At 39.3% G+C, this 17,802-nt stretch overlaps 2 long non-coding RNA genes across 2 annotated transcripts; one reads left to right on the top strand and one right to left on the bottom strand.

The window, feature by feature from the left end:
- Positions 1-783: 783 nt before the first annotated feature.
- Positions 784-10,119, top strand: LOC145996535 (uncharacterized). The gene is made up of 3 exons (XR_014442795.1): positions 784-975; positions 7,152-7,236; positions 9,990-10,119. It is a non-coding gene; the product is annotated as an uncharacterized LOC145996535 (long non-coding RNA).
- A 955-nt stretch (positions 10,120-11,074) lies between these two features.
- Positions 11,075-15,836, bottom strand: LOC145996536 (uncharacterized). The gene is made up of 3 exons (XR_014442796.1): positions 15,626-15,836; positions 12,316-12,447; positions 11,075-11,200 (listed from the first exon to the last, which is right to left on the bottom strand). It is a non-coding gene; the product is annotated as an uncharacterized LOC145996536 (long non-coding RNA).
- Between the last annotated feature and the right edge of the window lie 1,966 nt (positions 15,837-17,802).

Raw genomic sequence — 17,802 nt, 5'->3', positions numbered from 1 at the left:
TAACGATACCCGTTATAGTATTATGTCGAACAAGCCATAAAAATTCATTCATGGTACAGAGTACTTATCTCAATACAGGTTCACTCTCATGGAATATGAATGAAAAGAGTTTAATACAATCCCAGTTACAATGACTGTCACCAATGGCTAATGAGCATTCAGACATTTCTCACACCTGGAAGAAAATGATCAATATACTTTCAAAAATAGCAAGATGAACACTATGCCTTGAAGAAATATAACTCATCCACACTTTCAACTTATTTATTCAAATCCAAAATGGATGTACCATACATTTTTTGTAGGTTGAATAGCAATCTTTCGTACAGGATAGACAATTTATATTGGCAACTCTTGTGCTACAAATGATAGCGTTTGATCCCTGGCACACTTTGTTGAAATTACAATGTGATGCACTACCTGAAGTACCTCTATCTCAAACTAGAATAATGGGTGTGAATTAACGTTAAGACAAACACTCATGCTAAATCTATAAACCAGCTGGTATACCCTATGTATCTCTTTGGTGCATGCATGAATTGCAACATCAAATATGCTGGTCCATGTTACCACATCACTAAATACTCACATTGGTATATTTCGTATCATTCTATAGAAGTAGAAGAGGGCGACCTGTTTATGGCAATGCTGGAAGAGCTCCCTGATCTGGAAGAACATCTTGCCATCTACATTGAAATGGCCCAGATAAGCAGGCCATGGCAAGTACGCATGGGGATGCTAGTGAGTGCCATCATTCAACGTAAATATCGAATGTCTCACTAGCATCCATAAAGCATCTCGTCGATGACTGCTGGGACCTAGTCCGGAGTTCCAGGGAAGAGGTGGCGTGGAACCCTCCCCCGGGTCCTGGGTATGACTGGGCCCAACGGGAGCTCTTCCGGCTTGGTGAAGAACTCCTATGGTTGGTCGATGTGTACCTGGGCTGCCGGAATCATCGGCTATTCGTGGGATAGGGTAAGTAAACTAAACTTCCTAATAATAAATGTTAATAATAATAAATTCTCAAATTATAACATTTGTGGTAACCCACACTGTTAAAATTTGGAAAGGCTAACTGTGCCGTGGCGACTTTCGCCGCACATGCCTGTGCTAATCACCGAGGCTTAGCCTGGGCATGTTGCTGGAAATTTTGATTAATCTATGTGCATAAAATGCTAAAATTGCCCTTTTTATAAAAATTTCCCTGATTTCTATCGAAATTTCATTTGGCTTTATCCTGATTAAATCCCAAGGCAAGTCGGTTTCCCAAAAAATTACTTAAATATATTTATTTCAGACAGGAAAATTTTGCAAAAACAACTCAAAGAAAATCTCATCTTGTTGTTCCTTTGTTAAAATTATTGGCCGTGATTAATCTTAAGTGCATAAATGCGACGTTTACGGCAAAATTTGATTTATGTAACACAGAAATATCCCTAATATTGTTGATATGAAATTCTATCGTAAAAAACAAATTCTGATGGCTATATCCTTAACTAAACTGGCCCCTTGAAAAATTTTATGGGCGAACGCCACCGGATCAAAAAAATATGCAGAGTCTAAAGTTTTCGTTGTCTTCTCCATGTTAATTCTTTGCTGTGCTAAAAGTACTTCGGAAGGCTTCAGTGCGGAGAAAGGAATGTGTATTCAAAATTCTTGCAAAGTTGCATTTTCGTGGTCGCTGGAATCAACTGAGCTGAGTTCTCTACAGCAACAGCGAGGAAGGCTTGCCGGCTGGCGGCCAGGTTTGGGCGACTTCGTGTTCCGTTGGAATAGCGGGCGAAAAAAATCGTCGCATATGGCAACTTGGACGCTAAACATACGATGGGCGGAGTGAAGGAAATGGAGCACTAAAATTCGCTGAGTGACGCGTTAATGTTGACAAAAATTTAAATTTCTACGAACAGAGTTTAGTAAGAGCTGCGAGAGTCGAAAGAATGTCAAGGACTTTGAAATGAGGTCGTAGGCGGGGCGGGGAAAAGGAAAATTGTCGCGCTGTCAGCGTGCGGCTGCAAAACTCGAACACTTCCGTGATCGCATAATAACGACGACTTGGGAAGGTGCAAGCAAAATAAAAGACTAATAAACCTTACATAAAATACAATCAGACCTCAATAATGGATCCCAACTTACAAAAAATATAATAAAATTTATTAGGCAAACGTGTAGTCGTAAAAAATATGATCAGTAAAAGATACAACAGGTTCGGAAACCTGAGAATTTGGCTTACTTTCTGCTTTTTGAATAAAACTTGGAACTTTTTCGACTTTTGCTGTTGGCTGACTTTCAAATAAATCTTTAACTTTTGTAATTGGCTGTACACAGGGCAAACTAATCAATTCACTATAATCAATTATAACGTTTTTTCTTTGGTTTTGCTTTTATTAGAGCAATTTATATTCTGCCTTCGAACAACGTCAACCACACAAAAAAAAAAGACCAGCAGTGAATTTATATATTTAACTATCTAAGTATTTATACACCACAAAATACAGTATTAATATTTATTAAAGACCCAGGCACCTGTGGTTTACAAACGATTCCGGAATACACAGAGTAGTCAGCTTCCGTTGTGAATTTGTTGAGATATTAGACCAAACTTAGTTCTTAGAGGTTATTTCACAGAGTACTTATGTCTTCGATGTAACTACTTAGGTATTTACAGGGTGACAAGAAATAACCCATACTAATGTTTGTGACCATAAATTTATTAAACCGAAACAATTGAGCAAAACAACACTGAAGAACAATGACATGGGACCTTAGGAACAACATGTTCAGCCGGTTTCGAAGTCGATACAGAGGTCCAAACGGGCTTTGAAATTTTGGGCGATGGGCTGCAGGTCCTCGGGCGACAATCGGTTCCAGTCATGACACAGCAATTGCTTCAGCGACTCCAAACTGTGATGGCGTTTAGCACATACCCTGGCCTCCAAAATCGACCAGACACTGTAGTCCATTGGGTTGAGATCCGGCGAGTAGGGCGGCCGTTCCGTCGATGCGATGAAGTCCGGAAAATGGGTTCTGCACCATGCTTGCGTCATTTTTGCCCTGTGGGCCGGAGCAGAGCCTTGCTGGAATGTCCATTGCATATCGCCGAAGTGCTGCTGGGCCCACGGAAGGACGACGTTCTCGAGAATGTCGCAGCGGTACACTTCATGGTTGATTTTGACCCCTTGATCCACGAAAACCAGGGGTGTCTGCCATTTGCGCAAATTCCACCCCACACCATGACCGACTGCGGATTTTGGCGGTGTTTGATGATGGCTGAGGTACCGGGAGCCTCTGCAGACCAGGTCCTGTCGTTTTGGTGGTTGTACGCCTGCTTCACGGTGAACAGCAGCTCGTCTGTGAAGAGAATGCACTCCCATCGCTGACTTGCGGCCCGGCGCTTCAGAGGGCGGCATCTTTTGAGTCACAGGCGCTTGTTTTCGTCCGTGAGAAGCTGAACTTTTTGGAGCTTGTACGCCTTGAGGTTGAGGTTCTTTCTCGCCATTTGCCGCACCGATTCGCGGTTGATCCCGATCTCACGGGCGACTTTTCTCATGGAGACCCTCGGATTTTGCTGATCTTGCGGTTCTGGGACGTGTTGACGGTAGGCTTTCTTCCTCTTCCGGGATGGTCGCCTTCATGGCTGAGCTCCTTGAATCGCCGAACTTCGTCTGAGACTGTCATTTTTGGAACACCCAGCAAACGAACAATTTCACATTGACGCTTTCCTTGACGCCACAGTTCCAAAATTGCACTGCGTTTGGTTGACATTCTCAAACACACAGAAAGTAATCGTTATGAAGCCGAAACAACAGGTACAGTTACAAAAGACTATGGAGAATCCAATAACACAACAATTATTTGGCTACGGTACACTACATTCTTGGCAGGCTACGCCAAACTTTGTACGGGTTATTTCTTGTCACCCTGTACTTCACTTGGCAATAAATACGCTGAAAAACACTAACGGTGAACACTTAGGGGGAGTTGGGGGGGAAAGCACAAATCTTGCTGATACCGAGTTCGACGTCTTCAATCTTCTAATCCTCCTGTCGTTGGTTCATAGTAAACATGTAGCCTCTCTTCTTTAGTAACCTTTTCTCAGGTTCTGGTAGAGATACTGCACAGGCCGATAGTTCACTCACAGTTTGTTCTTTAGACACTATCTCTCTTTCTGGCAGAGATCATGGCCGTTAGTTCAATTACAGTTCTTCACGGCCTGCGAAACCAATAACTAACGTAACACGGATCCTAACCGTATCAATGCTTGACTCGGACTGTCCTCTCTGTGGCAGTGTCTACTGGAAGCAGTGGCGTATGCTGGTTCTAACGAGTGGGTAATCTCCGACCCTTGATCCTGAAACTCCAAAAGTTTCCGTGCAATTTATGTCAGGATCCATATTGGATTTAGGAATATTGTGTCGGACTGTTTGTCTTATTGCAGTTTAATATACGTGTAGAATTTCAAATAATAAAACAAGACAGTATTATAAAGCTATAAAAAAACAACCTGTGAAATATAAAATGAAAGACGTGCACTAGTGAAATAAAAACCCGCAATATTAATTTAAGTGCAAAATTCAATACTCCAGGACCAGATTACTTGTGCTGTACTACATCCAAAGCACGCTGTTTGTCAATACGTGAACTTTTGGATTTTTCATGTTTGGCACAAGCGTTGCAAAGATTACAGTATCCGCCACGCGTCCATACATTCTTTTCAGCCTGCAAAAGTAAGCACGGCCAACAGAAAAGCAAAGCATATTAACACTTATACTTCCTGTCAACCATGGTGTTTTGTCATAATTTGCTTGCGAAAATGCCTCACATATTCCCGATTTTTGTCTTTGTGTGTAGAAATAAGTTCAAGCGATGACACTCTCCTATCTGTATTAACAATTTGCAACTTTTCCTGAAAAGATCTTGTTCCAAAAGGTTTCACCAGCAAATCTTGTATTACATCCATTACCCTTTAACACAGCACTATCACCTAAATAAATAATAAACACGAAGCCAACGACTACACGCATTCAGTTTCACGCGCCAAACTTCTGTTGTTTTCCTGGCTCAGAATGAAATTCCCTATGAATGATAAAAAAAAATACCTTTCCGAGCTCGAAATGACAGGTTTTAAAAGTTCGAATCATTGCAGGCCAGAGCCAGAATTTTATTTCGGGATGGGGATCATCTCTTATTAGCAGCCGCCACATAAAGTTGAAACAGTGGGGTTAGAAGTTCTGAAGATGAATCTCAGATTATTACAACGTATTATGCAAGGTGTTTAATCCTGCTAATGAAGTAAATTACCACTATACACTTTTTAAATTAGATACGAGGGTGGTTTGCAAAATTTCTCGGAATGGAATAGAAAGAAACGACTTACAACAGTGATTTTTTTTTTATTTTTCAATGTAGTCTCCCTGTACACTAATGCACTTGGTCCAGCGATGTTCCAATGCCTTGATCCCATCTCGAAAATTAGATTCCTCCAGGCCTGTGAAATATGTGTCAACTTCGGCTATTAGTTCTTCCTTTGAAGAGAATCTCCGTCCACCGAGGAAACTTTTGAGTTTGGGGAAAATATGGAAGTCTGAGGGAGCCAAATCAGGTGGATGTGGCAACAATTCGTAACCAAGTTCATGAATTTTGGCCATGGCAATGACACTTGTGTGAGGGCGCGCATTGTCCTGATGCAAGATGATTTTCTTTCTTGCCAAACCTGACCTCTTTTCCCGTATCTTATGCTTTAGTTGGTCGAGGAGATTAGCGTAGTATTGTCCCGTAATTGTTTGATTAGTGGGAAGATAATCGATCAACAGAATCCCTTTCGCATCCCAAAACACTGACACCATTACCTTTCCGGCCGACCGTATTGCCTTTGCTTTCTTTGGTGGTGGTGAATCAACATGTTTCCACTGCTTTGACTGTTGTTTTGTCTCTGGGGTATAGTAGTGGACCCACGTTTCATCTGTCGTCACAAACCGGCGCAAAAAATCTGTTTGGTTTCTCTTAAAACGAGTCAAACATTGTTCGGAAATGTCCACTCTGATGCGTTTATGGTCCTGTGTTAAAAAGTCGCGGCACCCATCTGGCAGATAATTTTCTCATATCCAATTCAACTGTTAAAATGTGATACGCCCGTTCGGATGACATTCCTATAGCTTCAGCAATTTCACGCACTTTCAGTCGGCGATCCTCCATGACCAATTTATGCACTTTTTCAATAATTTCTGGGGTAGTAGCACATTTTGGGAGACCACTACGTGGATCATCTTCTAAGCTGACCTGACCAAATTTAAACTCGTTTGTCCACTTTGCAACAGTTGAATATGAAGAAGCAGAGTCCCCCAGTGTGTTCAGAAAATCGGCATGAATTTCCTTTGCTTTCATACCTTTCTTTACGAAGTACTTAATCACCGCTCAAATCTCGATTTTTTTCCATCTTCACAAAGCACTGCACGGGAACAACTACAAAGTGACGTCCACACCACAGATCTCTACCCAGAACACTGATGCGCCACATGTTTATTAATAAAGGATGGCCTATTACTATGCGGGAACCTCGTTGTCCTAGCACTGACATCTGGTGGTGATTTTGAGAACTTTTCAAACCACCCTCGTATTTGCAGGATTTCGGGGAGGGGGGTTTCAGCGCCCCGAGTCTTTCACCTGGCTACGTGCCTGATGTGTTTTTTTCATACGTTCATCTTCATCACTATTAATCTAAAGAGGCGGAATATAGCAACTTAAATTAACTATTATTATTTTTGATATCTTTCCCTTTAAAAAATATTCAGTTCCGTGAAAGAAGTATTCTCGCTGCTTTTGAAGATTAGAGAGGAGAAACAATCACTATTTTTGTAAATACAAGGATGGGGGGGAGTCAGCATATAGGTGCTTTAATTGCTTAAGCTTTGAATTTTAATTTAGTTTGCTTCATTTTCAATATTTAAGCTTTTTCCTTTTGATACATTTATGTTCAAGTAACAGAAATCAGCAAATGTAAAGTGAAAATTAGCGTAGAATTGGTTTGCCCATGTTATTCAATTTTCCTGTTCTTCGCATTCTACCGGGTATGCCCACTTTGTATATTTGCTGTTAATTAATTATAATTGGTCTCATCCCAAATGAAGACACTAAAACCTCTCTCTGTATTTTAGGTTGTGGACAAAACCCGGCTTGTATCTTCGACTACCAGATCCTGCCACAGTCCATGAAAGCTGTTCTGAAATATGCAAATCACAAGTAAGCCCTTCCTTTGCTCTAAATCTTTTTACACATGTGACTACAGTGGACTCTCTTTAATTCAACTCCAAGGGGACATGAAAAAATCTAATATGGTCATAAGGAATTTGTAGACATCAGAATCACTTCTAGTTAAAGTACGTGTATCTCATAATTATTTATTAGGCTCTAAGAAAGGAAACAATATATATGTACTGATGAGGTGAAGTTCACATGAAAGGAAATGCAATCACTTTGAAATTTCTCTATAAAAATTCAAGAATTTTATGGCCAAAAATAACAAATATTTTGTGCAGAATACTGTAGAAAATACTAATCATGTTAAACCGTAAATAGTGTCATTATCATGTAAATAAACATGACAGGTGATATTTTGCCATCATTAAAAAATCAGGTACAAAAACATTTCAAGTATACAGTACATTCAAAATGTTTTATTTTCTCTGAAATTATTATAGTTTCATTAACACAATCAACAAACATTCCCATAGTAGGTATACAGTATATACCACTGTAAGTTCATTATCCTTTTCAGATATCTTGATACTATGACTGATGCCTGGTAATTTGAAAGTACTACCATAACTTGATGAATAAAGTCACTGGTACTGTATACTTTCTTTGGGCCACCCTGTATACAATATCAGAAAAATGTACATATAATTTTTATAAGAAAAGGTATATTATATGTATGGTGTGAAAAAGATACAAACTTGTTTGAATTGAAAAGAGTCCACTGTATTTAGATTAAAGTGTGTTGGCTAGCAGTACAAAATGATACCTATCACTACGCATTATCTTCATCATGCCAATCTCAATATATTTACCACAGAACCATTGCATCTTTGCTATGAGCAAAATATAATTTTTAGGATCCTACAACTAATAGATCACCAACAATGAAATACAGGGTAATTAAAAATGAATCGTGCAAGTTTCCACAGTTATTATGACGTTACTATTTATGATAGAAAATCAGACAAGGCATCAATATAAAGAAGAGCTATGGAAATTTTATTCCCACTCAGCAGGCTCTTCACCAGAATCACTAAAGACTAGTAGACGGCAAATTGTGTGTATCGAGAACTGATTCAATCACAATGGTGCAACAACATTTCACCTTTCTGAAAGATTTGCAAAGTTACAGCTGGGTCATTCCAACAAAAAAAAAAAAAAGTAATTTTGGAAACGCACGCTCTCTCATTTTGATGAAACTTGGCACATTTAATCCTTCCATGGTGGTGAGAAACCACATATAGCCCTTCAAACTTTCAATGAATCATCCTTTCTTTCATTCTCAGAGCCTCCCTGTCTTAGGAAAAGAATTCTATCTCCCTTATAAATTATTGAATTTTTTTAAACTTCAGAACAATGTTAATATGCCAACATATCATATTTATGAGGACAGATACTTATTTAGCAAAAAATAATAACATACAAAGTAGCAGTGTTGCCAGCTTCGGAACAATGGCTGGATGGACCAAATTTAAAGGGAAGCATGAAAAAAAGACCATGATATATAATGCTCATGCCCCATTTTTTTAAAATTAAGTTTGCCTCCCCCCTGGAATCTAATTGTTATGCCTTTATAGGTAAAGTAATGACAACTGAAATATAGTGTATAGTTTTCAAGAAATGGCATGTTCATGTGTGCTGGGCAAATTTGAGAAAAATCCTGTCCAAGTTCGTGAAGAGCAAATCCTTCAAGAATGCACCAATTAGTTGAAAGCAGAGAACACAAAATTCCCTTGATTTACATAATTGTACATTTTTACTTTAATTTGCTCACTGCAACCATGTTGATATATGGAAGCACCGAAAGGTACAATACATAATACTTACCATTGGTTGTACACTTCTCCAAATGTTACTTTGAGAACCAGCAAAGTTTATTGCAGGTCCCTCTACTAGGCGAGAAACCCTAGAATTCTGAGGAATAATTTAAGAGAATAGTTGCGAGGTTGGAAACACTGCACATGCTCCACCTGGAGGAAATCCCTGTGCAATAATGCTCACAATTTGCAGTGAAAAGTAGTAGATTCAGCAAATATCATCACTTTTCAAAACATTTGCTGCAAGCGACGTAGAGTATTTGTATCATAGGTTCAAATCCAAAACCCTGCACAATTTTTTTTCATAAGTATCACATTCATTGGGTATGAAGTTTAATAATTTGATGATTTTTGAACGTGTGACCCTTAATTTCTAGGGAGAAAGATATCTGTGACACGAGTAAGTACAATGTTTCCCCATTCTTGAGTTTTCATTAATATAGTTTCAGACTTCATGTTATAAACAAGAATTCAAATGTTTAACCATAGGATTTCTTGCCTAGTAGAGGGATGTGCACTAAAGTTGGCTACTCTGTGCTGGTTTTCAAGAGGTATGTTGCCAAATTAACGATTTCTGGACATATTGTTATAGTCTACATGCTGTGGTGAAAGCAACATCATAAATGCACAGATAAGGAAGAACATTTTTACACCTTGAATTGGCTGTTGAAACACTAAATTTTACCCAGTGGGTAAGAAAACATTATATTTATTTTGTGCTCAGGGCTGAAACAATACTAATGATGTTATTGCTGCTTTCCACTGTAAATCAAGTTAAGAGCTTAGATATATCTGTACCATATGATTGAAATAATGAATTTACTATGGTGAAAACTAAGGCAAATCCTATTTTTAATTGTTATAATTTTCTAGCATTGATATCTGCATAAACCAATTCATTATAATTGTTTTTATTTTCAGGCGTATGGTGGAGAGAAGGAACATGGAAATCAATTGGGATGGAAGTGATAAAAATAATAATTGTAACAAGTTGCTGGAAAGTACATTTATACTATGTGTACAATTGAATTGTAACATTCTTTTTGCTGTAAAAATAATGAACAAAAAATATTATATTTTGAAAATTAAAATTTTAAATCAACATTGCATGTATTTTTCTTTGGTTAGGGAAACTTTGTTTTTCAACATTATGAATGGAATATTTCAAATAGAACTGTAGTACCTAAGTTGATGGCCTGTATATGTCCCTTGCCTTCAGGCAGCCCCGAAAAATTTCCCCAAGTCAATAATGACTTTTGTTTTTGATACAAGAAAATAAAGCTCCCACCCCCCGATACGCTGGACAGAACCTGCTATTATCCAGAGGCACTTTGTCCATCCTGATTATAGCAGGTCCCGTCCAGTGAGAGCATTACTTGTGACAACCAGCACTGTAGAGGGCCTTTGCTATTTTCTGACACTTTTGGCTAATCGCAACGATCAAGAAAGACTTAGAAAACTCATCGAGGGTTATTGGGTTTGATACCTGGCGGATCCTGGTTTAAACTGTAGGTCGAGTCCCAATTAGCCTTATTGTGCATAAAGTGGATTTAAAACACTCACTCAACCAAAAAAAAAAACTTGCCATGGAATCGGGGTATCCTAGGTTCGATTAGCTTTCCTGTACATGAAGTGGACTTTGGTTGCCATTTTCTGAAAATTTACAACCCAGACTCGATCCGATGTCTCGGACTTCCTCTAGAATCACGTGCATCACCCTCATATCTGAATCTCGTCACAACCATAAAGCCACGAGGGAAACTTTCCCTGCACTGACGAACAAAGTTGCTGGACCCCTTGCCGTCAATATCACGGTATGTGATTGCCCAAATGTGGCCACCAGCAGTGAGATGGACATATGATTCATCCATTTCGAAGCCGCCAGGTACTTTTCATACAACAAAAAATGTGAGGCTCTGAAATTTCCAACCTAGACTCGATCCGACGTCTCGGATTTCCTCTAGAATCACGTGCAAAGGCCCTCTGCAGAAATAGCATTACACTCACCATATCGCAGCAATAAACTGACCACATCACTGTTGATCATGATGGGATTGGCAGCAACTCCAGCTGATGGTATGATGTCTGCTCGAGTTCAAATGATCGTTGAAGAACTGGAATTCAATTTGCTTCTGCAAGAAAAAAAGTACTCATTGCACCACTTAAATCAAATTGATATACACAAACTTACACTCCTCTCACAGGCCATGTATGCAACTCCTTTTAAAAAGAAATGTGTGTATGAAACTACAGGGTGTCTACCAATCAAGAAATTATGCTTGTGGTTATTTTAACTGTATAGTGCATTTACATATCAAATCCCAGTACAGATATTCATTAGTTTAACCAGAGCTTAAACTGCAGTAGCCCAAAAATGACTAATATCAAAAACAAGAAAATAAAGCTCCCACCCTCCGATACACTGGACAGAAACCGCTATTATCCAGATGCTTTGTCCATCTTGATTATAGCAGATCCCATCCAGAGCATTACTGGAGAGGGCCTTTGCAAAACAATTTCTGGAATAATTATTCTATTACAATGCTCCTTTAAGTTCAAGTTCATAAAATAATCATGAAGCAGGTTCCAAAAAAAATCATCTTTCAACAGAAACAGTCGATGGTGCAAATTTGAATGCTGAAACAATACTTTGCAAAACACCGAAATTGAAAGCACAAGGGTCAGAAGTTTGCAGGCAATGTTGTGCTCAAGGGGGGGGGGGTCCCCCTTTGGCCCAGCACTCTTAGTAGTGGAAATGTTGTTGCGTTGATATCAAGGGGTCCTGGATTCAATACCCAGTGGAGGCACATAGTGGTTTCAACCCCACTTTAAACTGTAGGTCCAGTCCCAATAGCCTAACGTGGAGTTCAAATCAAATCATAGGCATGCTACTGTGTGGCCAGACATTTTACTTTGCTTCGAGAAAGCATCATGGACTTGGAAATTGACAGAGAGTATGTTTGAGACAAGTTAGTCATGGCATTTTACGACTATAAAACTTCAAGGTCTACTCTTTAACGATAATGTGTGTTGCAAAAATGCTCCCGAACAGAAACTCTCAGATGATCAGTCAGGGTCACTGCTTAATCCCGTGTGGCACCAACATGAGAACAGGCAAGGCTCCGAAAGTTTCCAACCCAGCACCCGGGCTCGATCTAACGTCTCAGACTTCCTCCGGGCTTACTAAACCTTCACTCTAGAATCGTGTGCAATGGCCCTCTCCAGAAATAGCATTACACTCACTCACCCTTGCAACACATCGCAGCTCCCCATGGATCCTCATTTAAGCCAAGTACTCTGACAGCATCAAGTGTAGTGTCGTCTACACAAACAAGGAAAGGAGTTCCAATGATCGGGCAACCAGAATTCACATTTGCTCCTGCAAGAAGAAAAGTACGCATTGCATGACCTGGATAAATTAAAGCATAGCTTACTGGTATTGTTCAAATACCAGGAGTGCATTGAATCAACTCCTGATAATTAGTTGAAATGCCAAGACACCAACTTGAACAATGTACCAGTAAGAAAGAAGTGTTTTAAATCATAATCACAGCAGGTCCCCATTAAATTCAGCTAATAAATTATACCTGCAAAAATGGGAGAAGGGGATGGTGATGTATTAACCAACTTATGAGGCTCTACCATGGCTACTGAAATTCTGAATCACTGCTGGAACATTTGCATTATTTACTCAAAATGTGTGCTTGCTAATCCTTATCTTGCATACAAAAACAGCATTTTCCCGAGGTACACCAAATGACTTGTCTAAATCCATATACAAGGCACGTCCAGAAAGTAAGTTCCGTTTGGTAATAAAATTAAATTGTGTACAGATACAGAAAAGTTATTTATTGCACAAAATTCTACAACTCTTAAACTACTTTTCCACATAACTGCCGAAATTTTGCAGGCATTTGTCATAGCGTGGCACAAGTTTTTGTATACCTTCTTCATAGAAATTTGCTGCCTGTGTCTTCAACCAGTTGCAAACAGTTTCTTTCAGCTCGTCGTCATTGTTAAGTGGCCGCGGTGGCTCAGTCGGTAACGCGTCTGACTACCATGCTCAAGGTCCTGGGTTCGATCCCCGGCCGGTTCAAATCCGGGAACTTTTCTAACGATGCAAGCGGCCCCGGCGCCCACCCAGCGTCAAATAACATGGGTACCTGGGGGAAACCCTGGGGGGTAAAGGCGGTCAGGGGCGTGATGCTGATCACATCACCCCCACTCACGACCGGATCAAGAAAGTGTGGGGCGTTACCCCCACACGCCTTCATGGCGTTGTGCTAAGCACAGGGGAGCACTTTACCTTTTTACCATACTTCTTAACCAAAATGTATGTTGGTAACTTTTATTGGTGAAATGTGTAAATTATATGCATAAGGAATGAGGAGATCCAACTGACGGTGGGTGTGGTGAAGCTTCAGGACAGGATAGATGAGGCGGTTCATACACATGAAGAGGATGGATGCAGAAAGAGCGGGAATAAGGCCAAGGAGGAGAGCAGATAGTGGAGTGTGTTAGGAGAAGAGGACAAGATTTGAATACCGTGGAAAGAGAGGAGTGGTGGAAGACCAGGAAAAATGGAGAGGCTTGACTTCTATGCCAACCCAGCCAGAGGCAGGAAACGGCAAAGAATGATGATGGTGAATAATTTCGACATTCATTCATTTTGTCATTTGCATGGATTGCCCCTAAATATAAAATTAGTGAGTGCTCAGTTTCATTCATAGAACCCAATACACACCAGAAGCATAGCAAATATGCCTGCCATGAAATATACACAACATTGAAAATTAAAGAAAAATCTACCTCCGAAGAAATCTGTTCAGTGGCATCAGTCCAATATTGTACACCACTGTCCATGCTGTCAATTGCACTCAAATATTTCAAACCTGAACACCAGATTTTGTAACCATGAGTACATGAGAAAGCACAAATACCCTCATTGAATTTTATCAACCTCTGTAGTCTAGCCCTACGCAACACACATACTTGGTATAACATTCTAGCTACACAACACTTGTCATTCAAATAACAACAATCCACAGATACCATGCGTCCATTTCGATCTTCAGCCGAGAGATCGGGAGAAGCGTGGCGGGCGGCGCTGACGGACATGCCAACATTTGCGGCCTGTAATGCCCGCTTATTTTTATAGACATATGCAGACATTTATATAAATATTGCAAAACGAGCACTAACCTGTGTTATAACACGCAAAAGTTCTGCTCTTATATACACAAATAAATACGCTATAGAAACGATGTTAAGAGCCACAGATAATAAAGCATTTTAATCATAGTTTTGACCAGTAACGTCCTGCTTAAGTTTATATCCTTGAAAGAGTTTTGTGGCCATGGGAATCGTTTGGAGGTTTCGAATGTGCAACATTGTATCAAGATTACGCTGCAGACGAAACCGTTGAAAGTGAATGGTTTTCGTGAGCTTCCTTGCAATCCGAAATATCCGAGCTCGAGTTTTTTTGTTCCTTCGCGACTAGATGAAGCCAGAGTTGTGAATATAGTGGCGAAAAATGTAAACCAAGAGCGTGTTAATTTCGTACTGTGCGCAAGAGTGTTATTCTTGGTTACTTGCAGTTACTTGTTTGTGTTGTGTCAGTGAGACGATTGGAATGCCAGCCGCAAGGTTCACATTAGAACAAAGAATTTTTATGTATGACACTTACGTGAAAACAGACTCGTGTCGAGACGTGTGTAGGCAATTTGTACAGAAATTCCCAGGCGTTTCAACTCCACACAGAGATACGGTTAGACATCCTTAAATTACGAGAAACTGGATCGTTAAATTTTAAAACACCTAAGCAAAACTCGATTAAATTGGTGCAGCGTTAGAACGTTCTCCAAACAAACCTCTACGCCGTGTTTCACAAGAGGTGGGCGTGTCAAAATCATCGGCACATACAGTCACTAAGCTACTAAAATTAAAACCATACTCTTATAACACAGGTTAGTGCTCGTTTTGCAATATTTATATAAATGTCTGCATATGTCCATAAAAATAAGCGGGCATTTCAGGCCGCAAATGTCGGCATCTCCGTAAGTGCCGCCCGCCACGCTTCTCCCGATCTCTCGGCTGCAGATCGAAATGGACGCACGGTATTTGGTCTGGGGATTGAGAAACTAATGCCATTTCATTGCTCATCTTTGTTCTGCTTGAGAAAAAAAAAAACTCTTCCTACTGCTAACTGAAAATGGTATTTACTTTGCTACTGGTCTCCACAAGTGGACAGATTGGCTTCCATGGCAATAGTCCAAGCAGCAATTTTATCCCCGAACTTGGTGTGAGAAATTTGTATTATTCCTGACTAGTATGGAAGAAATAATCTGCATTTCAAAGTAGTAGATTAAGAATTATATCGCTCTGTTCCTGAGACTTCATTAAAAAAGCATTGCATGATTTTAGGATGTAAATGTTGGCAACAGTGTTTGTGTGCCTGGAAACGCTGCATTGTCACTGATTTTCTACACCAGAGTTCCCCAGTTATTGTAGGTCAATACAACATTTAAGCCAAATACAAATATCCACTTTCTACACACCTGCAACAATGAGCAGCTTCTTCCTTCAGAATGCCAAGGTCCTGGGGTGTTCATGAAGATTCTCCTCATGGCAGGAATTGATCATGATATTAAAGAGGAAATAAAAAGCAGACTTAATTCAGGAAATGCATGTTACTTTTATCTTCTCGTGTAACATCGAATAAACTAAAAGTTAAAATATGCAAAGTAAATTTGCCTGTAGTATTTATTATATGGATGTGAAACTTGGTTCCTTAAATTAAAAGACGAACATAAATGGAGGGTACTTGAAAATAAAATACTTAGAAAAATATTTGGACCTAAAAGGAGAAAGTTACATAATGTCCAGATATAAGAATAATTAAATCAAGAAGACATAGGGGCAGATGAGAGGCTTGTGTAGAAGCAGCCATAAACCTTCTGGTTTAAGAAAGTTCAATTCTTAAAAATCTGCAATGACATCCTATGATCACAACTGGAGAATCAAATGACATGGAAATGTAAAAGAACCTGCACCTCCATGGCAGAGTGGTTATCACAGCATGCTACGATGCCAGGGGTTCCACATTCAAATTCTGGTCTGGGTGTTCTTTGGGCAATTTCATCACTCGCCCTCATTGCCATGATTACCCCCCCCCATACACACCCAAAACATTATCTTGTCTGCTTTTTAAAAAATCTGAGGTACTTAGAGGTGCTAATAACTGAAACGGGCAATTTTAGGCACAAAATAAATCACATATAATGATTGTGTTACCCTGGAACATACTTCTGTAGCTACTGAAATCCTGTAAATTTATTCATTGGAACAAAATAGATTTTGTCCTAAATGACTAAGCTGTGTTTATTATCATCAATGCCTGATCTCAAATGAGACAGAAATGATTCACAATTGTAACAAGCAGTATAATTTCTGTTGTTTCAAATTAAATGTATGTACTAACAATTGTAATAAATTTGATTGAATTTATGCTATGATTTTTTTTGTTAATATGTATACATATATTGTTTGTATAATTGTATTTTGAAAATAATCATTTCTTTTCTTTTGGAATGGTACACTTTCACCAATCCCTGAACAAACTAAATGAAATATTGTTGCAGTGGCCCTCTCTAGCTTCAATAAAAATTTCATAAAAATCATCCAACAGGCTGGTTCAACCAGGTTCTATCCAGGAATAGCATTAGTTACTACACTCACCCTCGCTCCATATTGCAGCAACAGAGTTGTTCAAAGCCACGCAATCTACCAGCAATTGATAAGATCAGCACTGCAGAAACACGGAGAGGAGTTCCAAGGACTAGAGCTCACATTTGTTCCTGCAAGAGCAAAAAAACATATATGATTAATAAAACTGCACAATTTGGTAAAATTTACCATAAAAATCTTAAAACAAAGCACCAGCTGAAATTAACAATTTCAGATCAAAAGTTAAAATCGTCTTGGCACAGATAGAATAATCGGGACTGAAGTTATGGTTTAAAGTGGGATCCAAACTACTACGTGTCTCCACTGGGTATCAAACCCAGGACCTCTTGATTATATCTGCTAATGTCAGAAACTGTAAACCAGTATTGCAAATGGAAAACTGAACACAGAGGCATATTTATAAATTGATTGATTTGGTGTTTTAAGTCCACTCTATGCAGAGGCTAATCGGGACTGGACCTACAGTTTAAAGTGGGATCCATATTTATAAATAGTTTAAAAAAATATATAACAATGCAAATTTTATGTAAAATGAATCATGGTAATCAAATAGTATAGTCTTACATAGTAATATAAGTAATCCAATACTGTGACAAATGTACTCATCCATGGACATAGCTTTGGACGTAACTTTGAGAGGGCAGAATCGAAATGTTTTCCATTCCACAAAAATAGCATCTAAATAGGACCATTTTCTAACAACTGTTATCAGTGGCCGCGATTATTTATTTGGGGGGGGGGACAAGAACAGTGGTTTAGCATAGTGTGAGGCAACTGCCCCCACGGTTCCCCTAATCGCCGCCAATGACTGTTATTATTTATCTCAAATATATTTTTTATTTGTTCCTCAGGTCCAAGGAGATAACAAAAATATCCTTAAAGCGTTAATTTTAGTAAAGCTGAAAATTTGGTGGGAGCAAGTTCCCCCTTGCCCCCGTCATGTTACGCCTATGTGCTCATCTGTTTCCCTGCAGTTAGAACCAGAAAA

This window comes from Lepisma saccharinum, chromosome 12 (assembly GCF_977018435.1).
Source record: "Lepisma saccharinum chromosome 12, izLepSacc3.1, whole genome shotgun sequence".
NCBI lineage: Eukaryota > Metazoa > Arthropoda > Insecta > Zygentoma > Lepismatidae > Lepisma > Lepisma saccharinum.
This window is presented reverse-complemented; position numbering and strand designations above follow the sequence as displayed.